The following is a 12753-nucleotide window of genomic DNA, read 5'->3' as shown; positions in this document are numbered from 1 at the left end:
TTATTCCGTTTTATATGTTAACAATACACAAAATGAATGTTGTAAAAATAAGTAACGATATTGATTAAGTTACATGTAGCTGCAAATGGTTATATGTAAGCAGCTTACTAGTATAAAACTAATAATTCTCCACCTATTTTTCGCTAGACATAGAAGCATTATTCGATGATCAAGTGCCTTAAACTTTTGGCAGAACATATGCATACATGTTTGTTAAGACATATTTCCCATAGCTTGAGAAGCTTTTAAGCCTTTTTAGTCAAAGACATGAGCGTTGTCACAGGCTGTGAGAAATCTAAAATTCTTTAAAACCGAACTGAACGTTAAATTTAAGCAATCAGGATATTTAACCACCTTATGGTAGGATCCAATCAAATGATACAGAAAAATAACGTAGGTTTTTATTCGTTGGCGGGTATTTCGCGGGAACCGCACAAAAAATTATTGTGTATTACCCCTTGGTCCCTAAAAAGGTCTTTGTATCTTCTGGTTAAATATAAATGTTTTGCTCGCAACAAGGCCTTTTGTGGTTATTTCCGACACCCTATATGCGTCTGCAACATTTTGGTGCATTTAAATGGGGACAACGTTGAAAAATGAACGTTTGGGCTCCGTTTATTAAAGTACGGTACTTTTGTCGAAATCTCACTGCCGAAACCATGTTTAGCATTTAAATGAATGTTACGTGCTTAGATGTTTGGAGAATGTATATTTTTTACTGCAATTATTGGAAAAAGACATATATTTTTAAATGATACAATACTTGCAAAATTTGATACATATGAAAGGCATGATCTGAAATATTAACTTTATGATGCTATATTCTTAAATCGTTTTCTAAAAAGAAGGGATGTAGTTGACACGTGTTCGTAATTTCATTTCATCGTTCCTCAAAAAGTTGTAACTCTGTTGCTCTGGTCGCTTTCCTACCATTTAGTAATTGAAAACACTTACTTTAAAAAACATCATGAGTCTGTAAAGTATAAGCATGAAAGTAAGTATATAAGAAAATAAGTTCAAAAGTATGAAAATAAACACAATTTTTTGTTACGAATATTAAATAATCTTATTGTATGGATTTATTTTATACGCTAGATCTACATCATGAAATCGTTAGCTTATAATAAGTCAAAACAGTAACAATAACACGTCGACATGTTATTTGAAGTTTGAAGTTTTTAAGTTGGTACTTGATGTGGCTAACAATGAAACTACAGACACTATATCAGAAGAGAACTTCTTATTCTTATCAATTACTTTTATAACAGAAAACAAACTATAAACATGAATGAAATCATCAAAAATGTTCCCATTGCCTTCGAACGGTCAAATAAAAAACATGAACGCCAAAACATGACGCGCGACTCGAATATTACACCGTATAGTGTCCAATTGTCGTAAGTATTGGACATAAATTTCAATTATTAGGGATGCGTTAAAGCATGTTATTCCGGTAGCAAGTATTACCAGTGAAATCAATACACGAGTGTTAACTTGCCTCACTGAAGAATCACATAATTATACACAGCGTAAACCATTCCATATAAAGTAGTAATAGCGATTGTGTTCGTTGTCCGTGCATAATAACCGCTTGTTTATCGATATTTCACAGCTAGAATCACTGATCCCATACAAAACAAAATTCCAATAGGAATTGCAGAATGTGTTATACTATACTAACAATATCCGCAATATCGTTATTTATATATAAATAAAGATGTATTAATTGTTGTGAGATGCGTATATTCAACAATTTAGATATGACTCGCAAGTGTAAAGGTTTGAATGTCAAAATCATTAATATTGCTGTGTGCATTGAACGGTTATAGTATGAAGTCTGATCTTAGTGTGAAGTATAATGGTCCCATTAAAAATGTTTCGGGCCCAGTAAAATGTTTCGCATTTACCAAATCAGGGTGGTAAGCGCATTTTAAATCATTTGTATTATGTCCTGTGTCAAAATGTTACCCAGATGGTCACTTTCATTTAAGAAAAAAAGTTTCCGTTTCTCGTTCGTGGAACTGGATTTAACGTCTAGTTAACGTGCAATCAAAAAAGCGACGTAAGTTTTTATAACATTAAAACATAATAAGTTTAGAATGTTTACTTAATACGACACAATGCGTTATTTAACTAGCATAGTTTAAAACGTGGATTAATATATATGGTGGAAATTTTGGATTTTTGGAGTTCTGAGAAAAATTGATCCTACTAAATAGTAGTGAACATTGTTTGCTTTCAGTGTATCAAAATGTTTTTACTACACTTATATGACAAAGCGCACTAACGTCTATGTTAATGAAATTACAATGTGAACCCAGCAAGAACCCGTCTGTAAACATGTTTCATTAATCAATAGAAATCGAAAGTAGACACTGCCCGCGTCATTATAGCCTTATGAGAAACGAAAGTAGCAGGGATAATTCGTTTTTTTTATGACATTCATTCCGTTTTATATGTTAAAAATATACAACAATAATGTTGTAAAAATCAGTTTCGTTGTTAATATGCATACCTGCAGTTACAAACGGTAACATTTAAGCAGCTTACTAGTATAACACTTAAATTACGCGTCCTTTTAACAAGTGACATAGAAGCATTATATGATGATCTAGTTACTACAACGTTTTGGCAGAACAAATGCATACCTGTTCGTGAAGATCTATCTTCCATAACTAGAGGTTATTGAACGCCTATTTAGTCCAAGACATGAGCATTTTCACAGGCTATGTAGTGAGAAATTGGTAATTCTTTACAACCGACCCGAACTTTAAATTTAAGGTCTCATGATATTTAACCACGACTTATGATGTAATTAACGAGATTGCATTGTGTTGTGAAGGATAATCATTAAATCAAAACGACCTGGCATTATGTCAAAATATTGTTTTAGCATTACGTTTGGTCAATGTGTGAATTGAGCTCAGTGTTTTGTCTACGAGAAATTTAATTATATATGTTATAGTATTATTTCATCATATGCTAGGAATATGTAACTCTCCAGAAGATCATGTTATGTTGTAAAAATGTTCAGTATTAAACTGTTCTTAAACTAGAACTTACATTAAATGAACTTATCAGTGTATGTATGCTAAGAAAAAAAGTTCATTCAGTTCAAAATCGCTTCTTCATATGCTTAAAACACGTCACCTTTAAAAAACATGTTATCATGTCGTAAAAACAAGATTATGAGGTCATGATTGTAATAACTCAGAACTCGTTGGTGGGTAACTCACTTTATTCATAGATTCACACAGATTTAAAACTCAATACAAATAACTCATGGCTGCTGCTTTGTCAAGACAATACTAGTTGTGTCCTTTCCATTACAGTACATCGCAATGTTGATTTCTTTCTGATCTGCTCTGATAATTACAGATTTATTACCATTTGATGATTTAAATTATTGCATTGAACATACCTAGGCCAAGTTTAAATATGTTTGGTCAATTTTTGGTATAAAACAAAGTCATCGGGTCAAGTATTAGAAGAGCCTTATTACCACTTTTATTGCTCACCCTTTATGCAACGTGTTAAGAATGTTTAAAGGGTTCAATTTGGGTCAAATATTAAGCAATGATAACAACTTAGGTCACCGCCGGCCAAAGTAGCATATTGGTGATTTAAATCGTGTTGAATGATGGCAATACATTACACTAAGCCGAGATGTAATAACAAAACATAAAAGTGTAAAATACATTTACCGCATAGCATCGCTATCTTTTTTAACACAAGAAATAGAGAAAAATAATTCATTTGAATTGCACTTTCATTTATCAATGAATAAGAAACACTAGAGCAACAGAAATGACAATTTTGTAGCCATGATTAAAGGAAGTTAATGCAATTATTGTAGTGTGTCTGGGCAAATTTAAGCCGACACAGTAATTGGGGTCCGGTGGAACGCCACAAGGGACATTTGTAACAACTTTAAAAAGTCCTGGTTCGGTTATGTGACAACTTTAACCGTGTTTAAAATGATCTAGCCCGAATAATTTACATTAAGTAAATCTTCTTTAATAAATATTTGTTATGTAGAAACTGTGTTGATTGCTATAATTAATCCTCTACCCGTTGAATCAAATAGGACTTTAAGACTTTCGTGTACATATTGCGAACGTTTTCACGATCCGTCTTCGTTATGACTAAAAAACGTTCACGTTGCACGAAAAACTTGCATGTTTTAAACCATTGGTATTTATGTTGCGATAGTATTGATATTTCGTTTCCGAGAACTTCTTTCAGCTATATTTAGTATCGACGAGATGTAAAAAAACATGCAATACTTTATGAGGACTTCGAAGAACATTTTAAACTTATGCAAGTGGCGAAATATATACATTCATTTAAAATGAAATATGCGAGTGTGATCCTCAATGTAATTTATTTGTTCATGTAGCAATTTTCAATATTGTCGTATATGGTGATCAAGAAATATGTTGCTTTTTGTCCCGAAGGTTTAACCCGAGTTAGCTGCGTCGTCGTGGCCAAAACGTTTAACTGTCAGCTCATTCATTTCTTGATGATGACTTCAGAGCCTAACATGATATAATATACATTCCAGGTCATAGTAATACATCTCATGAAGAAGCAGAAATGTAATGTGTTAAATTCCCGATTACTTATCTTTAATGTACATGCATGTTACTTATTTTCTATTTATAAAACACATTTGTAATTTTCATTTTAGAATATTTAAAGAGAACATGTCTCGAAAATAGGTAATAAAGTAACACACTATCCTAAACATAATGTGATAATATTTATTGATCTTTAGGCTGTCCGGTTATGGCTGTGGTTGTCGCTTTTCACCTAGGCGATCAATTTAATTAGCGTTCCCGGAAGCATGTGCGTTTTGGACCATACCGGACAGGTGGGGTTTCCTCCGGATACTCATGATCCCCCGACCCCACAAAACACAAGACCACACTATAATTTGATAAATCTTTCAGTAAACACGAACTAGCTTAAAATCGCAACTATAATTCGAAATTCGTCCCAACTTTGGTACTGGGACACACTCCGAGTCGGTGCACAATGCAGGATCTGCTCGATAAGGACCTCATAAACTTACAAATAAACACACACACGCACACGCACACACACACGCTCACATACGCACACATGCGCACACACACATACACACACTGAGACAGACAGACAGACGACCAGACATAGTCAGACAGATTGACGGACAGAAAAACAGACAGACACATTCAATTGACCACCTGTTCGGGTGGACGGACGACTAGCGCGTATCCATAACTTGTCTGTATTTCTTTTAGGGGGATGAAATCAGCAAACAACCATTTTCATAAGTTTAATTAATTTGTTTGCAGTTTAATTTCTTATGTACCAAGAGGATTTTAGTCACTCGCGACAAACGAAAAATGCCTTTAAATAATGCAACAACTCTGATGCAGTTTGTGTTACGCGCGACGGATAACGAGAGTACAAGTCATTTTATTATGTATGTTTTTATTGATATTTTTCTATTCGGATAAAAATTAAACACTTTAAATTTAACATGTGATAGCTGTGATGCCGTTTATCAATAAAACAGATAACCGCTTAGAAGAGTTTGTCCATTTCGTCGAAGTGATTATCTCCCCTAAAAAGTTGAAGGTGGGTAGAGCATTCTCAAGTAAAATCCATTTGGTTTGAAACGTTGTTTTATTAAAAGGAAAGTCACTGCAATTTTCTACCAAAATATCGTTTTATAAACTGTCAACAATAATAAGCTCATCCGCACAGGTTATGCTTATGCCTGAATTTAGACGCATGCATCCGAAAAAAATCATGATAGTTTTAGTGTACTTTTGAATAAAATTACAGACTATTATAGACAGACAGGCATATGAGTTTATAAAAACAATCATGGGACATTAAAAAAATATAACGTTACTTTATTTGTCATGTAAAGCCAATGTAACCTTATAGGATTTGAGATATTCTGGTCCTTACTGAGCCTTATCAAGCAAATATCGGGTGCCACAATTAGTGAATCGGATCGATTCTGCAGTTTATTATGTATTTGTACTATAATTACGAAATCACGTGTAATTTTATAGATAAATAAAAAGGACATTTTAAAACATACTACGTCCGTCTTAAGATGTAATGTGACCAGAGTTATTTTATTAAGAATATTTGTGATCTTTAATTGGACGGAAAAAAGCGCCTATAATAACCGAAACCTCAATACATTTCCACTCCATTCCAGTTAATATCCGTTCTTGGCCCAACTTATCCCCAAACAAATATCAAAGGAAAAGAACTGTAGACTTATTGGCAATTTGACAAGATTCAATTTAATTGTAAAATTTAACTAATTAAAATTCTAAATCCTAAATTAATCAATATTATATATCACTTATTAAATTTAAAGTGCATCAGTTCATGCATGATGTCTAACGAATTCATACGTAAACTTTCAAGATGCCGGATAAGAATATCTCAATGATTGATTGACCTCAATGTATGGCATATTACTACTTACTCAGATAGATTGTTTGTTTGTTTACCGTTGCATTGCAGAGCTCGATCCAAGATCTTTTGGATCGTTATGCCTTCCGTCACACCAGTCTCTGTGGCAGAAGTAACCTCGTCACGTCCTTCCATCGTGGCCGACTCTATGAGATATTTTCCTTTGATCAGTGTAGCGTCGACCTCTGTCACACCAGCATCTGTGGCAGAAGTAACCGCGTAACATTCTTCCATTGTTACCGATGCTGTGGCCTACTTTACTTTTATCGCTAAAACAGAAATTTCCTCTCAAAATTGTATGGCAGAAACAGCGGTGTCTCGTCCTTCAATTTTGAGCGATTTTAAAGTTTGTGTAATATTGATCGTTATCCGTTTTCTTTTCCGATCCAAGACAAAGCACAATTTGGTTTATGATTTAACCAGATTGATCCTTCTAGAACATGAACGTTAAAACATACAATTGTTATTCTACCTGGTTTATATGCGAGGCGGAAATAAGAACAGATTACCGGAAGAAACTCATTAAAAAACAAATAAAGCTGAGCGTCACATGTAAAGTTTTATTCAGTTAACATAATAATGTTAAGGAAATTGTCGACGTTTTCTTTAATAGAGACAGTGTCCATACTTTTATTAGACATGGAATTAATAAGGTAACTCTTCAAACACATGTTAATACAAAAATCACCGAGTTTGCCTGCAGTAAAGTCAAACAAAACGAACACAAAGCATTTAACAATAAAACGTATTCAAAACATTAACGCCTTAGTCGTCTGTGTTTTATTTACATATTTTTGTTCAATGAGTTTTGTTAAGTTTAATGCTTCAAGACAAACATACCTTTAAGGAATGCGGGTATTGGTATTAAACGAATTTTATATTGTTACAACATTATTATTTTTGACAGGATAAATATATGTCGATGATTATTCATATATCCGATATGTTTGAACCATCCCAAAAGTAAGTTTATCGTCAAGAACAAACCGACATGAAACCTGCAATGTGGCATTACGTCGGCTTTAACTATTTAAATGCAGCGCATCTGATACAGCGCATCTTTCGAATGTTAAAGCAGGGCTCTCCATGAAAGTGAATAGTGGGGTAGTCGTATCAACTAGATACGACATATCAAAAAGTGTAATGCGGTGTAGTCGTATCTTGGGGATACGACATACCAAAAGTGTATAGCGGATTAGTCGTATAATTTAGACACGACAGACCACAGCTGGAATAACAAAAAAATGTTTAAAATTTGTCCCAAGATACGTTCTCATGATAAAATTAAGTTGGCCGAAGAAACATTTAAATTCAGTAGGCGTTTAAGACTAAAAGAATTTTTGAATGACTTAAATAACCCTGATACCCAGTCTACTTTTATTAATAATGATGAAGACTTTCAACAGTCATTATTCAATAAACGCGTATCTACGTTTTCTCCTTTCGCCGGTAGAGACATGTACCTTGACTTTTATATCACAGCTATCACAGACGAAATATTACAGTCCACTAGTAAAAAAAAACCACAGTCTAATAATATTACTGAGGAGGAACTAGGTTCACTTCGAAAACTGTCCCAAGATGATGGCAGTGTTATCAAGAAAGCCGACAAATCTAACACTATTGTGATTATGAACAAAATAGATTATAAAGTTTTACGTCAACTTAACAATGAAATTCATTACGAAAAACTCCCCAGCGACCCCTCAGAAAATGTTTAAAAAAAATGTATCATCAATTGCACTGCAGATATACAAAATTCATATGCCAGCATTGTAAACGAATTTGATGCGTTACCAAAGGATATAAGGTCTACATTTTTCTACATTTTACCAAAGATTCACAAAGAAACAAATAAAAATCTTCCGCTGAAATATCCCGGTCGTCCAATAGTGTCAGCATGTAATTCACCTACTGAGAATATTTCGAAATATATAGACTCTATTCTCAAACCATACATGTTTGAATTGCCGTCTTTTATCAAAGATACAACGGACTTCATACAAAAGCTCAAAATTAAGACAGTCAATAGTAAAAAACCTACCTCGTCCCTTTAGACGTGTCATCGCTTTACAAGAACATCCCACACGACGATTAAATCAAGGCTTGTGAACAGTTTTTGCATAATAGCAACATTAATAGCAACATAGTTTCTAAGTTGTTCCGACATGTACTTGAAGATAAATATTTTCAATTTGATGATGAATTCTACTTACAAAAAATGGGTACCGCTATGGGTAGTCCAATGGCGCCAGCATATGCCTCACTATTTATGGGAAAACTTGAAAAAGACTTCCTTGAAATATGCGAACATAAACCGACACTGTGGTTTCGCTTTTTAGATGATATATTTATGATTTGGGACCACTCTTTAGAGAAGCTTGCGTTGTTTATTGAAGCATTAAATCGTTTTCACCCCAACATAAAGTTTACGTATTCAGATTCTAAGAAAATCGTGTCTTTTCTCGATGTGGCTGTTTCTTTTAATGACGACTTAACACTTCAAACAGATATACACATAAAGAAGACCAAAAACCACCAATATCTTGACTATATGTCACCCTAAACAGTGTAAGGACGGGATACCATACAGTCAGGCGAAGCGATATAGACGTATTATATCGGACGAGATTATCCAGAAAAAAGTTATCGATTGTGCGTTTGAAAAAAATTCTGCTCTATCTCAAGAAAACGCATTACAGTCCTGCAATAAAGCAAAAACAAAAGTAATCCCATTTACAGTAGAATATAATGCGTCATTGTCAAACATAGGAGCCGCAATAAACAAGTATAGGGACATACTTAACCTGTCACAGAAAGAAGAAGAACGAAGTGTGTATGAAACTTATAAGCCCATGCTGGCGTTTAAAAGGCCAAATAATATAGGAAACTACATTACACGTGCTCAAATTACGAACAGTTTGAACAGTTCACGTGCGTCCAGTTCCTGCGGAAGAACACGTTGCTCCCACTGTGAATCCATACACGTCGGAGAAAATTTTATAAGTGCAGTAACAGGCGAGCATTTTAATTTACAGAAGAATGTGAACTGTGCATCTAAAGATGTAATATACTTATTCTGCTAACGATGCCCCGTTCCCGCAACTGCTTCCTTTCTCACTGCAACTTCTTTTATTCTGAAACTCTACTCTTCCACTGCTATCCCTTTCCTTCTCCACTTATTAGCTCTTATGCTATCTACATTACACTGTTATACTTTTTGTATTATAAGTTATATTATTTTTACATTTCTAACCAGTATGCAATTATCTATCACTGTAATGTATTGTTCGTAATTTTGACATGTTTTTAAATAGTTGTTATACGTTTGGTTTTTTACACCATTACAGCAGCGCTTCTAACTGACAGAAGAGAGACATAGTATAGGCCTCGAGCTTCCTTCTCAATTCTGTCCAATTGTATTGTACAGCCTTTATGTAAAGCAATACTGCAATTCTACCTGCCTAGCATATTGCTCAAATATAATATGTATGTTTGTATTGTATTGCTTAAATGTACTTTCAATGAACTAAATAAATAGTGTTTAAACCAATATACTTCATTACATGTAAACAGTGTAAGAAGCAGTACGTTGGACAAACCATGCAACCGGTGTCAAAGAGAATGAACAGTCATTGATTTGTCATAAGAAACTTTTCTGACCCTGAATTTTCAACATTGGTCGCAACACATTTTAATGAAGATCAGCACAGCACAAATGACTTTTCCTTTATGCCAATAGATGTTGTTAGTAACAACATAAATCGTCTGTGTAAAGAAACTTACTGGATACATAGATTTAAACATAACACCCTAATGGTTTGAATAACAAAGTTCTTTTTATCATAAAAGACTAGCTCTGCAATTTATTAAGCTAACTTTTGTTTTTTCCTATTCGAATTTTATATATAATTTTATAGGAAATTGTGTATTCTTGAATCCGAAAGTTAAGCTTCATTAAATTAACGTTAATTTTATTGACGTACATTTTCCCGCAATTTAATGTACGTTAAGTCAATGACGTAACACCCGCTTTCTGTTATTATTTGTGTTATCCTGATGAAGGCGTAAGATACGTGTTTTTGTTGGATTTATCATACTATGCTGAAATAACAAAGTATTTAAAACAAATAGTACTTTTTTCTTGGGTCCATTTTAGGGATTGGATGCGGCGCTATATTATATGCCCGGAAAATGATCAGAGGGTTGAATAAAAAGACCCCCCCCCAAGCTAATTTTGCCGGGCGTTTTATTTTTCTGACAATGAGGCATTTGATAGGTACATGAGTGGATATAAAAATTTAGGTTCCAATTTTTGTATAAACGTCTAAGAACGTTCTTTCGCAAACATGTCGGTGTATCAGAGACTTCAAACCTTTGAAAACAGGCCATCCCGTTACGACGTGTCAAAGGAAAACCTGGCTAACCAAGCGTTAATCTACGACCCTTGTGTAATTTCCGACCCTATTGAGTTGTACAACACTATTTTTAATTGCGTTCGATGCGTGTTTTGCTATGCGCACATTTCCATTTGGGCAAAGCAGATGTGAGACTTAGGCATCGACAGCTGTGTCCCGTTTGCACGTTTGTGTTCGGTTGGATCATGAACACATAAGAAGAAGTAAGACTCAGTCATCGACGGTTCCGCAGGGCTTGTCCTTTTGAATTTGAATTTCTTGACAATGAGTTATTCGATGGGTACTTGCAAAACGAGTTTGAAAAGCAATATCAAAGAGAGAATTATGGAATTGTGGAAACAGAAAGCGATCAAGATAGTTGTTCAAGCGATGATAACCAAACATGTTCAAATAAATATGTTGATCAAACCAAAGATGATCAAAATAATGACGAATACGATGATTATAGTGATTTTGGATGAACTGCTTACGGCGAATATTGAAAAGTCTTGTACTCGTACCCATCCCAAATCTTATCGAAAACAAACTGAAAAGCAGCGTAAAAAGGCTGAACAAAGGCGTTCGCAAAGGCAACTTTCAAAACGAAGAACAAAATACGCAATGCAAAACGAGATTAACAAATATACTGCCAGGACAGAAACGACGATGATAATTACATTACTCTAAAAGGTTCCAATGATCAAGATGAAAAAATAAATGATAGAAAAATGTGTTGGGTTTGCACATTCAGTGATATCGATGATACGATAGAAGATCAGTTTTTCGAATCTAACGAACGGTTTTTGGAGGAAAATATAAAGAAGAAACCAACAATCGTTTTGCGGACGAAATCAATGGCGTCGATCATGAAGAACAAAATCAGATTGAATGTCTACCCTATTTTCAGTCGTCATATGAACATTTGATGGACGAAAATTGGGATGAAGAGGCCGACCATATTTATTTTTCTGACTATGAGATATTTGACCGATACATAGATGAATATGAAAAGCAACAAACATGTATTTGTAAAAAAAAGCTGATAAATACGTTACCGAGTCAAATAACATTCGTTTTAGAATACGACTGCAGAGAGGTGTATCGTCAATATCGCTACTACTCAAAACATTTTAATATAAGCCATCAGAACATGGATATGCGAAATGGGTAAAGAAGATATGAGACTCAGTCATTGACAGCTATGGCATGGTTGTACATACATTTGAATGGAGTACTACTGTACTTTGTCTATGAAACGGAGACATTATTATTGTAGTCTCCGTATCGCATGTTTCTAGACCACGACTTGCTCAGGTAACTGCCATATTACCGCCGATTCCAGAAGCCGTCGTCAGATTTGTGATTAGAATAACTATCGCCGTTACAACTGAATCTTAGTTGTCATCTGTGTCGTCGCTGAAAAGAGTGAACAGTATTATCCGTCGCATCTGTTTCCGGTCACTTGTCTTGTCTTTATTATTCAACATTATAGGATTGATCGATAAATACCATCTCTTAGTTAAAGTTTCAGTTTGACTAATACCGAATAAATGGTGACATTCGTCTGACACATTCTATTCGTACCCGGTATGTTGTGATATTGCATTAAAGGACATAACCTTCCACGTGACAAGAGCATGTACAAGCAGCTACACTTAAGTCATTCACAATACCAAACGCTATTAGTCTTGTTTTTGTTTGTTTTTGTTAGCAAGTGTAGCCTGTGAGTGAATGTGATTGCTTAGTGTCGCTCACTTGATAATTTCAGACAACAACCAAATGTTTCTGAAAGCTAAAAACCGACTTGAGAGTTGAGACACTTTTTAAACTGACCTCAACGATTGCATAACCAGAAAGTTTGGAGCTCCAA

Source organism: Dreissena polymorpha, chromosome 9 (assembly GCF_020536995.1).
Source record: "Dreissena polymorpha isolate Duluth1 chromosome 9, UMN_Dpol_1.0, whole genome shotgun sequence".
In the NCBI taxonomy this organism is placed as follows: domain Eukaryota; kingdom Metazoa; phylum Mollusca; class Bivalvia; order Myida; family Dreissenidae; genus Dreissena; species Dreissena polymorpha.
Note: the sequence above shows the minus strand (reverse complement) of the source record.